Source organism: Callithrix jacchus, chromosome 16 (assembly GCF_049354715.1).
Source record: "Callithrix jacchus isolate 240 chromosome 16, calJac240_pri, whole genome shotgun sequence".
Taxonomy (NCBI): Eukaryota; Metazoa; Chordata; class Mammalia; order Primates; family Cebidae; genus Callithrix; species Callithrix jacchus.
Window position 1 is genome coordinate 97,888,683 of NC_133517.1, and position 23,949 is coordinate 97,912,631.

Below are 23,949 nucleotides of genomic sequence, written 5' to 3' on the forward strand. Positions count from 1 at the left end.
GGGAAAAAAAGTAAGCTGTCTGTTTCAGACTGGTGTTTCACTAACCAGTAAGTCATCTTTATCTGTTTTCTATTTCAAGTCACCTGGCCAAAATATATTGCATTTCAAAGTCTGAGGAAATAAACTTTTAAAAGTTGCTTTGATTTAGTTGAATAAACCAAAAAAGACGTTCCAGGATTATGACTTTAAATTTCAAGTTGCAGAGGCTTTTTCAAAGAAAGCAGAGCTATTTTAGCTATAAATATATCACAGTATTGGTTTTTAAAGACACACATTTTGTACTTTTATATATTAAATCTTAAGACTAGAAACATCATCTCTTCCCCACACAACTCTCACTTCAAAACTGTATCATAACTTGTTTCCCCATTGTCTAGCTCCAAATCCATTCATTTGGTTCAGGGACACCAAGTCTTCTATGCAATTTGAAATCAAGGTATTACTGGTTGCTGGTTTCTCCAGTTGCACAGCAGAGTTACAATTCAATTACAGTTAATTGAATCAAATGTAAGAATCAAGGCTGGACACAGTGGCTCACCCCTGTAATCCCAGCACTTTGGCAGGCTGAGGTGGGAGGATCACTGGAACCCAGGAATTCAAGACCAGCCTGGCAACATAGTAAGATCCTGTCTCTACAAAAAAATTTTTTAATTAGCCAGGCATGGCAACACACACATGTGGTGCTAGCTACTCTGGAGGCTGAGGTGGGAAAACCAGGAGGTTTTCAAAACCTTGAACCCAGGAGGTTGAGGTTGCAGTGAGCGGTGATTATGCCACTGCAGTCTAGCCTGGGAGACAGAGCAAGACCCTGTCTCAAAAAAATAAAAAAATAAGATACAAATCAAATGTCCTAACAAACTTACTATTGAATATTATTCCAAAGAGCCCACATGTAGTGCTCATTCTGCAGGATATAGAATAAATTTCAGTCCACAAATATATATATATATATAGCCCTAGTACACTTCTTCGAGTAGGGTATATATAAAATGACTGGTGTGAAAAGTAAGAATTTTCCCCTTAGACCAAATCATTACAAACTTTAGAAGCAGAATAAATAAAGCTGAAAAACAACTCCTTTTGCCTCAATGGTTTTTAGGGGTTTAAAAAAACTGCTGATGACCCATTTTTTAAAATCTTGCCATTAAACGAATAATTTCTTTATAGAGTTAAAAAATAAATGAAATAATACAAAATATTAATCAGTCTTTGATCTCTGAAAAATATATGCAACAGTCTTGTTATAGCATACATTTCTGCTCTTTATAGTCTGGAGAAGTATTTGTAATTTGGTGAATGAATTGTTAGTCATAAAAGGTAATACCGAAAAGTCCTATAACTTTTGCTCTATATAAGGTTAATGTTAACAGTTGCAGTAAATATAAAGCCAAATGCTGAATTTTATATCATGAAGCAAAAAATTATAGATTTCCCCTAATGAAAATGATTATGACCAATATTCAGTGTATAAGTTATTTTTCCAGGGCAAATATATATTTACTTATACGTTTTATTATACAATATATAAGCAAGTTATATGAATTCATATTGGATAGACAGTTTTGGTTTTTTTCACTGCATGCCTTGTACCATGTTAGACAAAGCGTCTCTGCCCTCAAGAAGCTTACAGTCTAGAAGACAAAACATGTACACAAATAAGAGTTACACAATGAGAATATGATAAGTACTCTAAGTATACTATAATGTATTATAGTAAATACACTGGAATTCCAGTTACATATTGGAAGTACAGGTACTTTACCTTCTTCCTGTTACTGATATGTGATCTTCTCTCAGAAATAAGCAGAAAGAGTCCCCTTGTATGAATCTTTATTTCAACAAAAGAATTAGAAGCAAACTTCTAAATGAATCTGTCTTATGAGTGTTTACAAAACCTTAGGATCCTTAACAAACGGCAACAATAAGCGAGCCCTTCGCAGACAGTCAGGGATTAGAATATCTGTCTTATACCTTGAAGTGCCGATGTCAGCAAATTTAAAATTTTACACACACACACATAAACACACACTCTCTCTCTCTCTCTCTCTTTTAAAAGGGGAGAGAGGCGGTGGAGGAGACACTAACGCCCCTAAGGTCTGAATCCGGTCACTCAACTAAGAGCAGCGTCCAAAGACAGGATGCGGAAACGCCTCACCTACGAGCTTTTTCTCTTTTAATTCCTACCTCCTACGGGTCCTGAAGGCGCAGGGAAGGGCAGACCCCCTGGGCTGCTCGCGGAAGGCGGGAAAACCCGAGCTGCCTCCCCGCCCGACGACCCGACCCCCACCCGGAGAGGAAGCGGGGACCTTAGTCCCTGCTCCGTCTCGGTCGCGGATCCGGGATCCAGTGGCCTTGCAGGGGCCTCAACTGCTCCCACCGACGTCAGGCCTGTCGCCCAGGGCCGCTCCTGCCAAATCCACCGACGCTTCACTCCGCGGTCCGAACATTCGGACCGAGCCCAGCGCGCGCCCCTAGCCTTGTCGAGCGCGCAGCGACTTACCTCCATGTCCCGGCGCGGGGCCTGCAGGGAGGGCCGAGCTTGGGACGTCCCAGCTGCTTCCGTGCAGACTGCAGCGAGAAGTCCATATTCCCGCTCGGATCTCATTGCCTCTACGTTTCCGCAACCTCCCAGGGGACACTGGTGGTCACACTGCCATTTAATCCCCGCGTGCGCTGAGGCAAGAGAAAACACAGACGTGGCTCAAAGGACAGTTCACTGCCGGGCCCTCTCTCCCAGGGCCAGTCCTCGGAGTTGGATGGGCTTCTCTGCCACCTGGGGCCTGCGCCGTCTGTCGCTGCAGAAGCTTCCTTCCAGGTTCAAGCGATTCTCCTGCCTCAGCCTCCCAAGTAGCCGGGATTATAGAGGGCCAGATGCGCGCGCCCGGGGTCTCGGGGTTGCCCAGGACGGGTGGGCACGGCGCCGGGGAGAGGCTAAGGGTTTGTGGGACTTCTCCAAGGGAAGCCGGCCACGTGGAGAGGCCTCGTGGACACGAACTAGGCCTAGGCCTCTCCCGCCTTCTCCATCCCCGTCGACCGCAGCCCCTTCCCCCATCCGCGTCTACAGCCGCGCTCCGTCCTAACCCCGCCGCACCGCCCCCGGCCCAGTTCGCCCCGCAGCTTTTCCCTCCCTTCCCCCCGCTCCATACCTCCTCGCCCTCCGCTTCCCTCGCCCCTTCCACCTGCTCGCCTCTCACGTCTCTAACCCTTCCCTTTTGCGCTTTCTCCACTTAATCTCACTCCTCCTGGTTTGCTTGCCCCCCAAGCACGCTTCTCTGGTTTGAGCGCTCACCTTTTTTCTTTTCTTTCTTTCGATACAGAGTCTGTTGCTCGCCCAGGCTGGAGTGCCCTGACGTGATCTCAGCTCACTGCAACCTCTGCCTCCCGGGCTCAGGCGATCCTCCCACCTCAGCCTCCCCAGTAGCTGGGACTACAGGTGCCCGCCACTACGCCCTGCTATTTTTTTTTTTTTTTTTTTTTTTTTTTTTTTGTATTTTTAGTAGAGACGGGGGTTTCACCATGTTGGCCAGGCTGGTCTCAAACTCCTGACCTCAAGTGATCCGCCCGCCTCGGCCTCCCAAAGTGCTGAGATTACAGGCGGACCGCGCCTCGCCCCTCACTGTCTTTTAATGTAATTGTTTCTTAGTTTATGTGGAAATAAGCTGCCTCCCGCCCCCCTCCCGACATAAAGCTAACTTCATCTTTTCTACTCACAGTGCAAAACAGTTTCTACTACGCAAAGGACGCTGCACAAATACAGAATAAACTGTCCAAAGGAAATCGATCTCCACGCGAAGATGTTTTCCTCCGTTGGTCAAGTCGAAGGTCCTCGTTGGCAGTCGGTGAAACAGGAGAGCTTTCTACATTGGTTCTTAGACAAGTCTCTTTCTTCCAGAGACTGAGACCGGGCCGCGGTGCCTCTTACAGGCTGCACGCGGGGCTGTGAGCAGCCCTGGACAGCGGCTGAGGATCGTAAAACGCCCCGGCGCGAGCAGGGCGCGCAGGCAGCGGACTCGGTCTGTCTGGCTATGGGCCTAGGCCGCGGCTGCGGGTCGCCGGCAAATACCCAGGCCCGCCGGCCACGTGCCCAGAGCCCCGCCCGAGCCCCAAATCTGTGGCCCCTGAGCTTTGAGCTGCCACCGGAAAGTGAGGCCGGTGCGGCTCTCCGCAGATTACTCCCAACCAGTTCCTGGACGGCACTGAAGAAGGACGCGCCTCTGGGTCGCTCAGGCCCTCTGCTGTTCCCCGCAGGCGCGGCCCTGGCTTTCCCTCCAGGCCCTGGGGGAGCAGTGGTTCCGTGCAGCCCGAGGCTCCCGGTGTTCTAGAACCTGAAGTCCCTCGTCAACCTTTCTTACTCTCCCAGCGGCAAAATACAGAGAGCCAAATATGAGCCCTGAGCTTCGACAATGTGGCCTCTTACTAGTGTGTTAAGCTCATATGGTTTTTAAAAATTATATATAATATATATTAGATACAATAAACATGTTTGCCAGTTACCTCGGCTTGCATAGATAGAACGTATCAGCTGTGGACACAAGTACAAGCGTCTCCAAAGGAAAAGATTGCGAAGACTGGAACTTGGAGGATTTAGGGCCAAAATACTCTTGCTTTCAGCTGCTTAAGTGATTTTGGGCAAGTCACTAACCTCTTTCCTTCATCTCGTTATTTACCCACTAAAGTTATTAGGTAAGCTCTGATTCCTAAGGTATTTTCCAACTCAGAGACTCTCCCCCACAAAGAAGCTTTTTAAAAAATTTGATTAACGTTTGAATAAGTTGGTTTTGCTTTGTCTTCTTTGCTTTTCTCTGTTTAAAAGAGAGACCCTTTGTCTCTATTACTTTCGGAAAAAGGTAGGAAACAACTTCAAAAGGTGAAAACATCCAGAAAGATCTGAAAAAAATGGAAAAACAGAAAGTGAAGAGATCAACTAATGTCATAAAAACCTATCCAGTTTCTCCAGTGAAAATGAAACCAAACAGAGCCATTTAGAGCCCAGCCTGTGATTCAGGTTTTCACAGGATTATTGAATCTTAAGTTTGTAGAGGGCAGGATGTGTATTCCATTGACAGGTCCCAATTCAGACTATCTTATTATCTTCCTAGTCTAGCAAATGGAATACTCAGGATCTTAACTGTTTGTTCCGTAGAACGTGTCTAAAACATGTGTCTTCATGTTCCTACGGTGAGTGGTGGAACCTGGCCATCAGTGAAGTGGAGAAGAAAGGACCGTAGGAGGAATGAGGCTTAAGAAATCTCCAGTAGTGTGCCACCTTAACCCAAAGTCCTACCTTTCACTTAGCTGCTGCTGCTGCTGCTGCTCTCTTTTTTTATTTTTGACAGATAATCTCTCTGTCACCCAGGCTGGAGTGCAGTGGTGCGATGTTGGCTCACTACAACCTCTGCCTCCCAAGTTTAAGAAATTCTTCTGCCTCTGCCTCCCGAGTAGCTGGAATTACAGGTGTCCGCCACCATGCCCGAATATTTTTTTAATTATTTATTTATTTTTTGATTTTTTAAGTAGAGACAGGGTTTCACCGCATTGGCCAGGGTGATGTCAAACTCTTTACCTCAAGTGCCTTGGCCTCCCAAAGTGCTGGGATTATAGGCGTGAGCCACCGCACCTGGCCAGCTTCCTAGGTGCACACACAACATAGCCAAGGGTTAAAAACTCTCTTCTTGAATTCACTCCTTCATTAACCAGCAGTCTGCATTGGTTATGAGCTAGGCACTAGGAATTAGGTGCTGGGGACACAATAGGAAATAAACTTTGGGGTCCAGTTTACAAACTAGTGACAGAGATGTGTCGTATGAAAAGTGCTCTTATAGAGCAATGAACAGATGTCATGGGAGCATTAAAAAGAAACACCAGAGTCAACATTAAGGAAAACTGTCCAGACAAATGCCCTTGAGCTGAGCTTTAAGGAAAGAGTCGAGGGGGATTTGGGGGGCAAGGGAATGGGTAGGCACCCAAGGACATGCCTGAAGGTCCAAGGCTAGAAATAGCTTCCTTTGGAAGTAATCCTTTAAAGCAGAAACAAATGGTTTCTGCTTTATGAAACCATAAATGAAAATGAAATAATACAGAGCAAATGAAAAAATACAGAGTGGGAAATACAGCTAAAGAGGCAGGAAGCAGCTATATCCATAAGGGTTTAGTGTGCTGAATTTGAACTTTATTCTGAAAGCTATGGAAAGCTCTTGAAAGAGTTTTGAGTGGGAAATGCATGATGTGGATTTGCTTTTTAGAAAGATCATTTTGACAGTACAATTGAGGACAGATAGGAGGGTTGGGTAGATTGTAGGGAAATGAGTTAGGAGACTGTTGCAATAATGCTTGATAGAAGTGATGAGTTTGAATTTAGGCAGTGATTGTGGCTGTGGAAATGAAATTGTGGGAGGATAGGGAGAGAGGGAGGGACTGATGCAAATGATAATAAGAAGGGAGACTTGAGATAACCTGATGACTAGTTGAGTGTAAGGGATGACTGAAAATGAGTAGACAAAGATTCCCAGGCCTTGGCTTAGGTATCTAGAGATTCAGTAATGCCACTTTCTGAGAGACAGGCCAAGAGTGAAACAGAAAGATGTGAGTTTGGGACTTTCTGAGTTCATATGTCTGTGAGACATCCAAGTGGAGATATCAGCAGTGATCTGGCCTGGAGGTTCAGATTTAGAAGTCACTAGCATAAAAACAGTAGCTGAAGCCCTGGGTTTGGATGAAGTCACTCAAGGAGAGCATTGGTTTGAAGAACAAATTTGGGGAACACTAGTTTAACAGACCATCAGTGGAAAAGGAACCCTTGAAGGATATTAAGAAGGAATGGCCAGAAAGACCATAAGGATAAGCACTATTTGGGGGATACCTATTATCTTCTAGTTAATGGTCCAGAATATTTATATATATTATTTCATGGAATCCTTATAGCAATCCTAGAAAGTAGATGTTTTCAAATAATAATAATAATAAAAACAAAAACCTAAAGTCTTAGAAGTTATGTAACTTGACTAGAAATGTTCAGCCTCTGGAGTCAGATGAAACCTTGGTTTAAATCCCAACTCCCAATAGCTATAGTATATATGCAAATACTTAATTTCTCTGAGTCTCAGTTTCCTCATCTGCAAAAAGAGACTAATAAAACCTATGTTTGAGAATTATTGTGAAGACTAGATGAGATAGCATAGTAAAATGGTGGGCACAGAGTACATAACTGATGGTTATTATCCTTAATAATAACCATAACCACATATCACTATGTTACCTCCAGTTCTACCATCTATTCTTTAGCCCTTTGGCCCAAACATGGACTCCAAATTCTCCTGGTGCTTAATGCACCACTGAGACCTAAGCCAGGCCAAAGTATAATAATAAGCCTTTACTAAGGGTTTGGGAATAGCCAGATAAAAAAGAACATAGAGAAACATAAAGCAAGATAATCTGAACATTTATCACTTCATTGTTAGGAAACCCTTCAAGAGTACTGCCTTCTTAACTAGCCCCTAGGAGAAGCCATCCTCAAAGAGTCCATTGACCTGAAAGTCCAGCAAGAACATGATTCCAGAGGAAGTCAGAAGTTTTTGCTCAAGACCAAAACCCATCTTCCAAGATTCTATTACCTGTCAGAGGACCTGCCTCTTCCAGAGAAGGGATACAGAGAATGTGCACTTTCTTCAGAAAAGGTCATGTCTACCTCTAAGAGAGTGGCCTTTTTATAGGGCCTCAACAGTAGAGCCTTAGAACACAAAAGAAGTCCAACATTCAAATAAAGATTATACACTTTTTATTATTCCTAGAAAAGATGAGACTTCTCATCTGAACTCTTCTTAATCTTTCACGACCCTTAGGTCTTCTTTTACTCAAAAAGTCACTACAAAAAGTAGTGACTTTTCTAGCTTTATCTAAAGCCAGAAACTGACTATAGTCCAAGTACAACAACAAAAGGAACCTCTCAGACTGAAGGTAGGGGAAAGATTTTGTCGGTATAATTGAGGAAAAATAACAGTATTTATATTATCAAAATTAAAAGGTATAGGTAGATATGGAAATGAATAAATTATTGGTTAGTGTTCACTCATGTGTTTTTAATCCTCTAATATGATTAGGTATTTCAAAGTATAGAGACTTTTGATCATGGCTTTAGTACAATTCATGATGGCAGTTCTTTAATTTTTTTCTTCACACTTGTTTCAAGGAATGTAGAGACATATTCTGCCTTAGGGCTTTAGTCTGTTCACCTCTAAGGTGAGGATCCTAGATTTTTTGAGAGTTAGGCACACAGCTTCAGGAAGCTAGAGACTCTAAGTCATGGCCTATTTTGCCCATTATAAAAGCTATTGCCATTAACCATTTTTTTAGTCACCTGTGAAACATGGAAAAGATAAAATGTGTGGTTAGGTTTTATTTCATTGACCCATACCATCCATTTTTTATGGGAATTAACATCTTTAGGTTAAGAATTTTAGTGACATCCTTCAGAATGGCAATAGGTCCCCCAACAACAAGAAAGAATGGTTATGGTCAGGGTAGTATGGGAAATGCTGGGTTATACTGTGTTGATCAAGTTTCTTTACTGCCAGACTTCTCAGAGACATTAATTGTTAGCATACATTGTGACGTTTCAGATGTATTTGACTATAAAATTCCTTTTTCTCAGTGTGTCTAAAAATACTTTTGTGTCATGCATGAGGCTTTTAATAAAACTGATATTTGCCATTACTATGATCATTACCAGGAGAGCATACTTCCATGGGAGAAAGTCACCTGAATGCTCTCTCACCTTTGAAACCACATTCACCTTCTCCAATGAGTCTTCCTTATCCCCTCTCTTCCACCCTCACTGACAGGGGAACTCCACATAAATCCATAGAAGCCTACACATACCCATATCATAGCATATGTATTTCTTTATTGATGTTTTTCTTTATTTATCCCTAATACTAAATTAATACAGTGCCTAACACACTGAGATACTCAAATATTTGTTGAATGACTATCAAATGAATAAGTATTGGAAAATTATATATATATATATATATATTCAATCAAAGAATATATGTCCAAGTTACAGATATGTCCAAGGGTTCTTCATAGGACACAATGTTGTAGAAAAATTAAAACAAAAAAAAGGACACCCCCTCTGTTGACACACCCAATAGGCAAACACCTATCCCATATCCTTCTGTCCAGGCAAACTTAATCATTACCAAGAGCTCCTGTGAGTCAAACCATAGCTATATAATTCCATTGGATTGTTTCCATAAGGTTTTAGCTCAAGAAAGAAAACATGACTAGAGGAAAGGAATCCTTAATTACATCTTTAAAATATGATCAAAAGCAACATTGAAGAAAAGTGTTTCCAGGGAAGAGCTGAGGATGACACCCAGTTTATAATAATTCATGTTCCCAAACCTCAGAGCATGTGATCAAAGCTGATATACATTATCTCAGTCTTGCTACCAGGGTGACTCTTTTTTTTTTTTTTTTTTACTTTTTTTGAAGTTATTATTTGGATGAATAAATAGATGAGGAGGTGCCAAACTAGGGCCAGTTAGGATCTGCAATCATTCCTTTTTTTTTTTTTTTTTTTTTTTAAATAAAGAAGCTGTGGCCTTTGACAGCTTGAGATATTATCATGCAACTCAGACCCTTTTGAGTCAAGATGGGAACATAGCATGTTAGAACTTGCAAGAGAAGGACAATGGAACCTCCTAATTAGAAGTAGAGGAGGTTGCAATCCGATAAGTTTTTAGGCAAATCAATGTGATACAAGTACTCTTGACAACCTGTATGCTCAATACTGGGATCATTCAGTTAATCTGGGCCAGGGATTTAAGAGGTTTATACCCAGTACAGCTTCAGATCAAACCAGTTAATCCTCCTGCCTACCACACCACCAGAGGAGGAAATAAAACCATGAAATTTCTAGTTCCTTCTCTCTCCTCCCATAAGGTGTACTAACGTTGATTTATTAGTAATTATTGCCAGATGTCCAAGAAAGACTGAAAATTTGCTAAATTCCTTGGCATATTTGGATGAGAGAGATGAAAACTTCCTAGTCTAGAATCTGCATAAAGAAGGAATATGCAATGTATTTTTCTGAGGACCTGGTGGTGTGGTGACACCATTCTCTAAAAATTCTAAACATTTTACAAAGTCCAGCTCAAACATCTCATCTGTTTATGAAAGAGGAATTCTCCCCTTCCCCCAAGTTTACAGCTTAGAGAAAGTACAGGGCAGGATTGGAACCAATCATTGGAAGGTGCAATGAAGTGGATTTTTGATTAAACGTTAAGACTTTTCTAGCATTCAGAGTTATCTAATAATAATGGTACCTACAATTTCACAAAATAGTAAGGGCTCCTACCTTTAATAATACTGTATGAGGGATGAACAAGGACATTTCTAAAGTTCCTTCCAATTCAAAGATATTGCTATTCTTGAAACATAATAGAGATTACAAGTTTGAAAATATGCTAGCTGTTCTGACTAGCAAACCTGTGACTTATCAACTCTGTACCTCACATTCTTTGATAAGTAATGGTTTTTTTCTTCATTGGTTCTGAAAATCTGACAGGAAAGAGGAGATGAAAGGTAGAAAAAAACAAAACAAAACAACTTTTGAGCAATGAAAACACCTTGAACTACGTATTCACTATTTTATATTTTTTAACAGAAAACGTAAAAGTTGTTCTCTGTTTACGAAAGGAAGAATTATATTGAAATAAATATTCCTAGGTCACCAAATTGTGAGATACCTATAATAAGTAGAAAGCTAATTGGGAATAATAATTTTACTCCACAAAACCAATTTTCAACTGTTCTTTAATAATTGTACTCTAAGAAGGGCCTAAAAATGAACTTTTAATCTGATGTTTTCCAATCGTGTTACTTGTATAACAGCATATGTTACTTATAATATCAAAGAATAAGATTTTTTTTAACTTTACATTGTCTCCTGACTATTTTAGGGATAGGCTAAATTCTTTTAGTCTTTAAACCCTATGCTAACATATATAACATGACTCTATCAATTGTATTTTAATGTTTTTTGTTTTTTAACATTTATTTGACACCTATTATATGCCACCATTGTGCTAGAAACTTTTACATAATTTGTATTTGGATAGATAGTTCTGGATCAGTGAGTTGCAGAGGAGATTAAATTGTTAGTTTATAGGAAGACTTCAGAGAATTTATAGAGTTAAGCAGTGCATGTAAAATGATGTATAATAATTATAACTAGATTTTATGGTGCAGTTTATATTTTTCTAATACTTATGTAAATTCCTGTAGTTTATTCTTTTTTTCTGTTTCACTGCTTTCTATTCTTTTGCAATAGCTTAATAGCTTTATTAAGATATAATGCACATACCTTTTTTTTTTTTTTTTGAGATGGAGTTTTGCTTTTTTTGCCCAGGCTGGAGTGCAATGGCATGATCTCGGCTCACTGCAACCTCCGCCTCCTGGATTCAAGTGATTCTCTTGCCTCTGCCTCCCAAGTAGCTGGGATTACAGGTGCCCACCACCGTGCCCAGCTAATTTTGTATTTTTAGTAGAGACGGGGTTTCTCCATGTTGGTCAGGCTGGTCTCAAATTCCCGACCTCAGGTGATCTGCCCACGCCAGCCTCCCAAAGTGCTGTGATTACAGGCATAAGTCACCAAACCTGGCACCTTTACTAATTTCTAACCTTTTTTTTTTTTTTGAGACAGAGTGCTCAGGCTGGAGTGCAGTAGCACCATCTTGGCTCACTGCAACCTCCACCTCCCTGGCTCACGCAATTCTCCTGCCTCAACCTCCCGAATAGCTGGGATTACAGGTGCCCACCACAATACCCAGCTAATTTTTGTATTTTCTAAGTACCCACCACAATACCCAGCTAATTTTTGTATTTTCTAAGTATAGACGGGGTTTCACCATGTTGGCCAGGCTGCTCTCAAACTCCAGACCTCAAATGATCCACCCGCATCTGCCTCCCAAAGTGTTGGGATTACAGGAGTGAACCACTGCGCCCAACTTTAACTGTATTTAAATAGTAAGAGAGAAATTTGATGCTAAAGAACAAAACAAGGCCTTAACTATTAAACAAAAATTGACAACTCCAACAGTCTATTTTCCACTAATATTTACATTTAAGTATGCTTTTAAGAACAGATGAAAATATTTTGAGGCAAAAAGAGAAAGACAAAGTTTGAGGAGAAATTAAGGGCATCTGAAAAATAGTATAAGAAAAAAAAAGTCAACAACATGCAGTATGTATATGAATAAGGTAGACAGTGTGGAGCCTGGACACTGAGTTTAGTTGGGTAAAATCAAGAGGGTACATCAGGGCTCTTGAGAGAGGATGGGAAAAATTAAGAGACCAGCCGTGTTAATTTGGAAACAAGCCAGGTTCACATATAATAAGCTAAAGAACTGTCTGAGAGGATAGGTAATTCAAGAAGGTGGCTAAGGAAGGTTTGCTGGAAAAGGAGCAAAGATAAAACAAAGTAGACATGCTTGAAGTTTAGCTAAGGGGGAAAAATAACCTGTATATACTCCTATGATACAAAACCAAGACAAGTGGCAGATAGCCTATTAGGCAAAGAGTTTTGTTCTATTTCTGCATTCTCTCTTTTGATTCCAGGCTAAGTGGGTGATTCACAAAGAAAACCACATTGAAAAAAATGTTAGTTAATCACATTGAAAAAATGTTAGTTCAATGTATACTAAATAATCTGCTTTTAAAATAAAATGTAATTATAGGAGGATCCAGTTAAAACAACACTTTTAAAAAATCATATGCAGAGAAGAAATAACATATTACATTTTAATTTAAAATATGACATTTTAAATTTTACCAAATGTTCCAAGTCTAAATGGAACTAGAGTTAGTGTAATGATGATCAGATTATTTGGTATTCATTTAAAATGTTACAAAACTTAAAAATATTCAGTGGCTTTTTCATTGCAGAATTTATTTCACTTATTGTTTTTTATAAAATTTAACTGCTGTTTTTACTCAGTGGGTTCTAGTCATAATATAAATTAATTCTTGCCACTTTACTGTAAGTAGAGCATAATTAATTAACCCAACAAGTAGAAAACTTCTTTCTATTATTACATGTAATTAAAAAAACTTTCAAGCTGCTTTGTTCTTTTACTACTTTGTACCACCACCACAAGGTATTTCCACTTTTCAACTACTCTTTTTATGTTGTGTATTGTAAATACCCAGTCAGGTTATTTTTATTACACCTGGTTAGATCAGATTGTGTATACAGGTAAATTAGTTATAATTGAGATTTCACAGATACCTAAAAATTCTGATCATTTGTTAACATTTAAAAATTAGTATATCTTACTTGCATTTTAAAATTTACATACATTTATAGACAGTGTGTTTTTAATAAAAAGAGAAATATAAAACTCTGCTTATACAGATACTTAGAAAATTTTAAGATACCTAAATAAGTAAGAAAATAAACAATTCCTTAACCTTTTTTGAATCACAGATGTCCCTGAAAATCTGATGAAAGCTACAGTTTCCACTCCCTAGGGGGAAAAAAATACACATGTGTATATGCAAGTGAAATTTTGCTTACAATTTCACAAAGCTTATGGACTCTCTGAAGTCTGTCTATGGACCCACTAAAGGTCCATGAACTCTAGGTTAAAAACTTCTGCGATAAACCCACACTTTGTTTTGGCAAGATGGAAAACTTAACTATTACAAAATATGACTGTTTAAGCTTTCATTCTTTAGGGGCATGTATCTGAAAGGAATAATTTCTTTTTTAATCTCCTATTCCCTAAAAAAATTTGGCTCAGTTATCCCTCCTGTTTAGCCTTAAAAAGAGGACCAATTTCCTTTGGGTCAAACCCCAAACTCTTAGTGTCTTGACTTTCTAAATGCTTGACAACTATAGACACTTTAATGAAATCCAAATGGGTGAAATTCAACACTTCATTCTGATGCTCTTTACAGATGTTCTTAATAAGAACACTGAAGAAGTCCTTGGAAACATAGCTTCACACATCAGCCAAGGGAAGAAAGAATTCATTAGAAAATGAAGATAATAAGTAATTCCGGATAATAAGTATCTGTATCCTGTACCAGTCAATATTATGCACTTACAACATAAACCTGTAATCAACTTTGTAGGGAAGTATGTGGCACACAGTCCGTCTGCTGACAGACTCCTGGGTAGCAATACCATTACACCATAGTACCTTCTGATGTTGGATATTTAAATTCTGCTTAGAATAATTCTTCCCCATGAGAACTTCATTTCTACAAGTGACCATTTCTTTTTTAAGAAACTCAGGAAGAAGAAGAAGAAGAAGAAGCTGAAACAATCGCCTTCAGCTATCATAATGTTAAAACAATTATTTAAATAGAAATGAAGATAATTACTTTAAAATAAACTTTATGAATGCTAGAGTTTTGTCAGTAAAATGAACATCATAACACCATCTACGTAGCTTAGGTTACCGTAATCATTTTGTTCTTCTACTCTTTTTTCTTTCCAACAGTGGATAAAAGCTCATCTGATACCTGTCATCAAAGCTCTGAATAGAACAGTTTATGATCTGGAAAATGATTTCCCTGAACATTCTTTGAGACCATCTGGAGAGAAGAGTTTGCACACTTAGGTGGACACAAAAGGTTACATTAAACCTGTTTACCAATGAATTTGCAACTTTGAAGGTAAAAAAATACTCAATTCATCTGACAAGATATTACTGGTAAGTGTCCTTTGCTTACAATTTTCAAGAGTGTTAGCTTTACAGGAACGTGTGGAAGCGAGGCACATTAACCTGAAAGGGACGATCAGAAAGAAAGGTACTCCAGATTTTGCATTAGATTAAGTCAGAGCTCTGAATTCTGATCCTGAACCTGTCACTCTTGTTTCCTACAGAGCCTTAGGCAATTTACTTCACCCCATTACTACTCCCCCATTCATCTCTTTCTTCACGCATGAAACAAAGATAATGCCAACCTACCTAACAGAAGAAGTTTGTGTAAATTTAATGTCATGTTCAAAATATTCAATAATTTTAAAGCTATTTAGTTAAATTTCAGTATTTGATAAATTTGTACCTATGCCAAAGAGATGGTTGCAAAACAAGTGAGACACTATCAATGTGCTTGTGTCTAACACCATCAATATTCAGAATAACATGAAGTTAGAGGGAGATCAGAGGAAAATAGAAGTATATGGAAAGACAGAGAGGAAGCAAGGTCCTAGAATTGGCTTGTACCTTGGGAAAATCACTTGACCTTTGGCACCTCCATTTCTTCACCCTCAAATGAAATAAAATCCTCTGTATGATCTATATTAATATTCTGTTTATTTTTAAATTTGGTCTCTTTCTGATAGAATGTAAGCTCCAGGGATATAGAGACCTGGTGTCTCGAATGCTCCAGAGTAATCCTAACATCACGGAGTAGCTACTCATTAAAAGTCCTATTATTAGACATTTCCTAAATGTCCCTTTCAGCTCTGATGTCTGATTCTTTTATTAAAACAGTTTATTATGAACATTCCCAAGTATATAGAACAGTAGAGAGACTAAAATAATTAACACCCCTATATTTATCACTCAGCTTTTCCAAGTCTTAATTTCTATATATTTTTTCAGATATCTTGAAGAAATAAAATGTCATAAATACAATTGAAGTCCCCCGTCAACATGTACTGGTCTCTAACGTCTTTCCTCTTTCTCTCCAAAGGTATCCACCATGCAGACTTTGATGTGTAGTGTATAACATTTCCAAGAACATTTATAGAAAGTACAAAATTTCCAAGAACATCTTATACTTTCACTACACTTATTTGAACTACATGTCTTCAAACTTCATATGAATGGTAGGTACTTATCATTCTGCAACTAATTTCTTTTCCATGTAACATTATGTGCTTGAGATTAATCCATGCTGATACATTTACTGCTAAACTGGTCATTTTAACCACTATATGGTATTCCATTATGTGAATAGTCATTATTTATTTATCCATTCTCATGCTAGGGGGCATTAACTTTTTTTTTAGTTTTTCTCTATTAAAAACAATATTTCAGAGAACATTCTTGCCCATGTATCTTTCTGTAGATGTGTTTGACTTTCTCTAGTGGAATCACTGGGTTGAAGGGATATGTATCTTTAATTTCACTAGCCTAGGCGAAATATTGATTTACTTGCCCATATTCTTACTGAGGTGGTTGGTGATATTATTTATTTATTTTTTCATTTTCTTTTCTTATTTTGCCCTGGGCAGGAAATGAAGTGTTAATCAAGTTGACAAAAGCATCATTTTTCTATTTCTAACCTTTCCTAGGTTTAAACAGACAGAAATGGGACAGAATTATTTTAGAAGTCGAGAAGACTAACATAAACTAAGGAGCTTTCAGATGGATTTTGATCAGAACCACATAAAAATATGGCCATGTCCTGTCATCACATTATGAAATTTACAACACAGCACTGTCAATATGTGATGTTGCAAAAACAGTGCCACATGGTAAACATTGCTGAGGTCTGTGAATAAGCCCCTCCGAGAGCTTATGACTCTTTATGACCCAGTTCACAAGTGAAATGACTTTTAGAGAAACACTGACTTTATAGATCAAGATAATGGGAAATGTTAAATTCTGACCCATAACACAAACTGAACTACTGTTTTAATGCTGTCCTTAAACAGGCAACATGTCTATTAGTTTAATTTGGCATTCCGAATGCTGGATCTTATGCAATTCCTTTAGCCTTGTATTTAAGATGATCTATTTGGAAAGAAAATTATGGGAAAAGTTTCTTAGTTTCAGTCCCTGAAATTAAGCAGCTTTTGTTTCCTCATTCAATAGATATTAAAATATAATAAAGAACATGAGAGTATATTATCTACTTAATGTATTTTCTTTTTCCTGTATTTATTTTCTTATTTAGATAAAAGATGTAGGGCATGAACAATGCAGTTTCACTGGGAGGTTTACGTTGATAAAAAGACAGGAGCTATTACATTCTATCTTGTCAATGATCCATGGATAATGGGTCAGCAGGGGATTTAAGAACTGTATCTTTCAGTTCTTGCCAGGGAGATATATCAATGTGCACTGAGGTGAACCATAATGTGACACACCTTGCCGAACCCTCAAAACCCTTCAGGCACTCTAAGCTGCCTTTATGAAGATAGGGTACTAAAGGTTGTCAGTTAAGGATGGCGTTTTGTAAATAATTTCAGTAACAGAATGATTTCCCTATTTCTCCATATTAAATTTTAATGCCTAAGAATTAATCCTCAGGTTTAAAAGTCGTTAGTTTGTTTCATTTATTTCCATTACATTAGCAGCAGATCTGTTTATACTGATAGGGTAAAACAGACTGAATCTATACATTGTTTTATCCATACATTATTTTATATATACATCATTTATTGTTAAGTGGGTGTGGATGGAAGCAAGCTGAAAAATAGTATTGTGGTATGATACTATTTGTGTGTGACTGTCCAAATTAAATTGGGGTGGGAGCAGGTGATAAGAAACTTACCTTATAAACTAATAGGTACTGTTTAAATATTTTAAAATAAGTATAATTGTTTTTATCATCCAAAAAAAGTAAATTTGCTTTTCAGTGTAAAAATATTACTTTCAATTGAAAATCTTCTGTACGGTCTTTGAAATTTCAACAGTTTTAAGGAAACAAATGATATGCATTTCAAGTAAAAATTAGATTTATTTTTATTGAGTTAATAAAAATTTTTATGGGACAGAAGGGATCTGATTTCTTGGTATTTTCTAACTTTGGTGAAATCATTGATACTTTTCTAGGAATGCACTTATTTTCTCAATTAAAATCATATATCTTATGAGTTAGAGAGAATGTTATAAATTGTGTAGTGCAAATTCTCATTTTACAGATGAGAAACTGAGTCTCAGAGAATTTAACTGTTTTGTCCATAAACAATTTCAGAGCTTTAAAAAAATTAAATCCATCTCTGACTTCACGTTTATGGCTCTTTCTATTAAAAAAAACGGCCTCTTTCAGCTCTAAGTTTAGTGTGATTATAACATAAATAATCTAAAAGCAATTTAGTTTAGCTCTAATCCTAAAACCAGCACACTCAACACATAAAGTATTACTGCAGCAAATGAATGCTCTTATACAAAAGCTGACGTAAGCCATTTGGTGACACTATTTTCATTAGTAAATTGAAAGAAAATTATTTTCACTCCGTGATTTTCCCATTTCAACCAATTATTAGAGTCTCTTTCTTCTGCTGCTTCTTTAAATTAGGGAGCAGATCAAGAGAATGAAGAAGAACAAATAAATAAAATATCAAAGCTAAACATGTCTGTTAATATTAAAAGAAAAAACTGAAATTAAGGACAGCAACAATAGAAAAGAAAAGTACATGGGAAAGACCACAGAAGGGCAGTAAGCATCAAAGCAGAGGAGAATTTGACAACTTCAAGGACAGTGAGTAAATAAGTAAAGAAAAGAGGGTTGAGATCTGTTTTATGTTTATTACGGTAGGCACATAGTAAATGGCTGATGGATAAGATAAAGGGAATGAGGGTGTCAAAGGCTAACGCAGAAGTTCTGTCTCTAATACACATAAGAACTACCTGAAGAGTTTGTTTAAAATAGAGTACTTAGTCTTTATCACCAGAAATTCCAATTCACCCACTTAAGGAAGGCACAGAAATAAGTACCTTGGGTCATTCTAACATTCACGCCTTGAGAATTATCGAAGCTCTTAAGAGGGTGAAAATCTGGAACCAGGATAAAGAAACCTAGAGAAGAGAAGAGACAGGAAAAGGAGCTCTGAATGGAAATCAAGAAAGAAAGGTAAACTAGAAAGTGAAGATGTAACTAAGTTAGAAGAATGGTTTAGAAGTGGCATGGGGATTACACGAGCGTGTATTCAAGGGGACAAGCAAAGATTGGTCACAGACAGTAAATCAAGATGAAAAATTGCAAATTAAGGCTTTATTTTAGATATGTAAAAATATTATTTTCCTTTATAAAAGTAAAATGTGCTCATTGTGGAAGGGTTGAAAAATTTAAAAAGGAGAAGAAAAATGTGCCCTTAGTTTGTCACTCATGAAGTTCCTGTTAACATTTTGGTATATTTTCTGCTAGTCTTTATTTCTGCTTAGTTTTTGAAAGGTGTTGTTTGTTTTATACAGTTGAGATAATACTGTTTATGCCTTTAAGCATCCCTTGTCTAACATCAACATATTCTAACACAAGGTATTTAATGGAAACTTCATTTTAAACATCTGCCTAATATTAACAATACCCAGTTCTCCTTTCTTTCCTGCTAAGAGAACTCAGGTTTGTTCAGGTGGTCAAGGGCTTCAGGCTCGAAGGTTGACTCCATTTCCACTCAAAAAAGGTGACTTTTTATTTAGTTTAAGCCAATCATGGTACAATTCTATTCCCCTTATCAGTGATTGGCTGAGGAAGGGGCACCTGACATACTTCTGACCAATAAGATATAAGGGCAAATCTATATGTTAGATTCGTGAAAGAGATTCTTAGTTCCTTAAAAGTGATAGAAGGAAGACATAATCCCTTTTTCTGCTTACGGAATGTGTGTAAGGAGGAGGCAGCAGAGCTAGTGCTTGGCACCGTCAGCCATTTTGTGGCCATAGAGGAAGCCCAGCATACACACTAAAGATGGAAGAACAGAAAAGTAGGAAGAATTGGACTCTAGTTGATCGTGACACTCCAATTAATTATGCATCCCTGGACCCTACTTTGAGACTTTTTGTCATGTAAGAAAATAAATTCCGAGCTGGGCGCGGTGGCTCACGCCTGTAATCCCAGCACTGTGGGAGACCGAGGCGGGTGGATCACGAGGTCAAGAGATCGAGGCCATCCTGGTCAACATGGTGAAACACTGTCTCTACTGAAAATACAAAAATTAGCTGGGCATGGTGGTGCGTGCCTATAGTCCCAGCTACTCGGGAGGCTGAGGCGGCAAGAGAATTGCCTGAACTCAGGAGGCGGAGGTGAGCCGAGATCGCGCCCTTGCACTCTAGCCTGGATAACAAGAGCGAAACTCCGTCTCAAAAAAAAAAAAAAAGAAAAAAGAAAGAAAGAAAAGAAAAAGAAAATAAATTCTCTATTACTTAAGCCCCTTTTAGGTGGGTTTTCTGTTCTATGCAGTAGAAAACATTCTAACAGATATAGCATGATAATTTACTTAAAACTTTTCCTCTTAATGGACTATAAGGTCATTTACAGTTTTTCACTATCAGTTTTTGCCTGGGATAGTTTCAAGAGAAAAAGTTACATAGCATAAATAATAAGGTGGCTTGTGTTGGGGGAAAAAAACAACAAGCAATAAAAAAAAGAAACAGGAATGAACTTGAAATATCTAAGGTCATCAAAGCTGAATCATTCTGAATCTCCACACCCTTTATTGCTCATTGCTGTCAGCAGAGGTGGTTATCAGTGACAACTTACACTATAGAAGGAAAAATTGAGAAACACAGTCTCAATATAACATACTAATAAAGGCAAACACGAATAAACTCCTAAAATACAAAAGTCATTCCTATTTGCAGTGCATAATATGGGGTCCTCAATTGTTTAAATCTTTCCTTATTATAATAATATTAAAATTAGTTTGATAATAAGAAAGGCAACCCATTATGCTAATACTTTTCTTGTATCAAAATTTGCTGTTGATTCTACACACTGTTTAGCGCAAATGCATCTATTTCGTCATGCTGATGATCTTCAAGCACTAATGTTTCCCAAGTGCCTTTCAAGGGTAGGCTGCCCCTCCAGAATCAAAGCTGGGGTAAAAGTATCTGATCGAACATTATTTAAGAGGTCCAAATGCCTGTGCTAACATCAACAGGTGAACAGATGAAACTCCCAGTAACCACCTGTGGTTTTATCACTAGTGGTAGTTGGGCCTATTTATAATTTGAGAGTTTTGATTTGTTGACTTTTTAAGTATTTAGTTGTTCTACAGTCAAATTTTTAAAACGCTTCCTCATGTAAAAAAGGGTGTGCCTGTGCAAAATAGCAATTTTAATTGCTACAATTATAAAGCACTAGTACTACAATGACCTACATTTCAAGGTTGGCATCAGTAAGAGCACCTAACACACATTAGTAATTTTATAATGACAATTGATTATAATGTAATTCATTTGTAGAAATTATTTTTAAAGCCTTACTGCATAGACTACACAATGAGATTACAGTCACAGCTCAAGAGTAAATACCTAACTTGTTCATGAAGCTCTTCAGTGCTGTGGTTATGACGCGTGATATTTCCAACTCCTGGTCTCTTGCTAGGAGCATTGATTCATGAGTTGACTATGGTAAGGAGTGTAAAAAAACACAGGCTAATCTAAAACTCAAATAATGACTCTTCTCTGAACCAAAAAAACCAGCATATCAATTTCCTAAGATACAGGGTATTTTCCCTATGATGTCTCATAAATTTATTTATTTTCTGTACACTTGAACAGTCTAAAGAAGAAGAAAACAAAACCCAGAATTTTGAGAGGAACTCACCATTTAAAGGTTCACCTGGCCAGGTGCTGTGGCTCACCCCTGTAATCCCAGTGCTTTGGGAGGCCAAGGCAGGTGGATCACTTGAGGTCAGGCATTTGAGACTAACCTGGCCAATATGGTGAAACTCCATCTCTACAAAAAATACAAAAATTAGCCGGGCACTGTGGCGGGCACCTTTAGTTCCAGCTACTTGAGAGGCTGAGAGGCAGGAGAATCATTTAGAACCGAGGGGGTGGAGGTTCCAGTGAACCAAGATTGTGCCACTTGCACTCCAGCCTGAGCAATGAGACTCCATCTTAAAAATAAAAATAAAAATAAAAAGTTCACCTAAGATCATGAAGAGTGTGTAGAAAGAGTCTACCCTGACAGAAGCTCCTTTCTGAGCCTAGATGAATGCTGGATTTAAGAGTCTAGATTTAGGGGAGCTGCTAAATTAGCCCTATCACAGGTTTTTAAATTATCTAAGTAGCCAAGATTCCAAGAATGTGTCACTAGTTATAGAAAGGCAGAAACTGATCATGAAAATCAGTGGAACCTAGCACAGGGCTTGACACATGAAAAACATAAACGTTTATTAAATTAATGAGTAAATAAATTAATTACAAATAAATTAACCTAAACTTTTTAAATAGTATGTGTATCAGATGGGGAACTGCTTTCTCCACTTCCTCCTCTCTTCTTCTTCTTTCCCTTCTGATTCCCATTTCTTCAACTAAAACAAATGGAGAGAAACAGTTTTCTGTTTACACCTACCTATGTATTCCTGTAATAGGGACTTCAAGGATATGCCTGCAGCTTGATAGCGAGCAAGGGTCATTCTTTGATAATTGGACTGAACCCTGTGTGATGGAACTGTGACACTTGTAGTCAGTGGGGGTGGGTGGGGCTGTGAGATTGACTATGTAGAAAAAGCCTGCAGGATTACGGGGGCTTTAGGGACAGTCAATGTTAACTCTGCTCTAAAGTATTCAAATCTTCCGTACCAAAGCAGGCAGGATCTTGAGAGAGGAGGGGCAGGGAGGTAACTGAGTTAATTCTGTACAAACAAAAGAAAGTAAACAGCTGTTTCATTCCTCTAAATAACACAAGCACATGCACTCCATACTCCATCCCTGCCCCTACTCCTCAGGAAGACTTTGAGCTCATCCCATGCTGGGGAATGCATTTGTGTGAGCATTAGGCACACAGGCTGGTGAGTGGACATTTTGTCGCAGAGAATTAATCTCTGGTGAGAGATAAATATGGCTTCTAGCCAGCTCCTCTGAAAGCAGAGCAAGCAATTAGTCAGGAACACTATTTGAAACCTCTTAGTAAGTTGTGTTGAACAAAGTACTGTGGAGCAATTTTGAGTCTAGTCCTCAAGTCTCTATTTTTCTGGAAGATTCTTAAGTACAAATATAGGATGTGTTGCTTGGAATCACTCTGAAAGTAAAATATGCCATCTCTACACAAATATACACATTTTAAAAAAATTTGATAATGCCTTGTTTACCCTATTGTTCCATAAGAAACAGTTTGTGAGAGCCTACTGGGCCACAGGTTCCTCTGTCATTCCCCCTTTAAGCTAAATCACTTTCCTTCGAGTCTCTGCATAGTACTACCCTTTTTCTCCTTCCAAAGCCATCCAACTAAACCCTACACTATACTTCAGGCTTGTCACTGTACTAGAGTCACGTTTCCCGGGAACCATTTAGGAAAAGTTGCAATGCTTCAGAAGGTGATTACATATTCGCCATGAGCTCTATACATGGAGTAACCAGCACTTCTGGCATTTTCCCAGGGACAAAAACCATCCAGTGATGGAAACTTCACTGGTAACCTCAGTTTCCTTTGCAGAGAAATCCTAACCTTCTAGAAGAAAGGATCCCCACCCTTGCAAAGAAATATTTTGTGAACATAGCTAAGTGGTTTCTCTTTTCTCCTCTTCTCTCCCATCTTCTCGAAGGTCGTATCTTCCTGTACACTTCTGTAGGATTTTAGACTTCTCTCCTAAAGGCAGGATAAAGTCTCTGTCTATAGTGATAAATCATAGTGTTCAAAGTCTAATGGTAAGAGAATTTGCCCATCATAAACTGTAACAATAGGCCAAGGACTTTTCAAAAATGAGGTGGCAAGAAGCTCTCACCTCTTCTATGCTTCCTGCTGCTTCCCATGCTGTGCTTTGAAGTGGGACAACCATGAAAGTTGCATGTTATATTAAGATATTGCATTTATCTGAAGGAATAATACACAAGGAATCAAAATAAACAAAAGGGGATAAAAAACTCAGGGGCATTAATGTTTTAATATCTTTGAAAAACAAAGAAACAGCCCAATTCTCTAATTCCAAAATGCCACCATACAAAAAGGGAAGGGCTGAAGTTGCAGAATAAGAATTCTGAGAAATCCTATTTTTTAAACCTAGGGATAAAGAATACCTTTTAGTATTGAATTCTA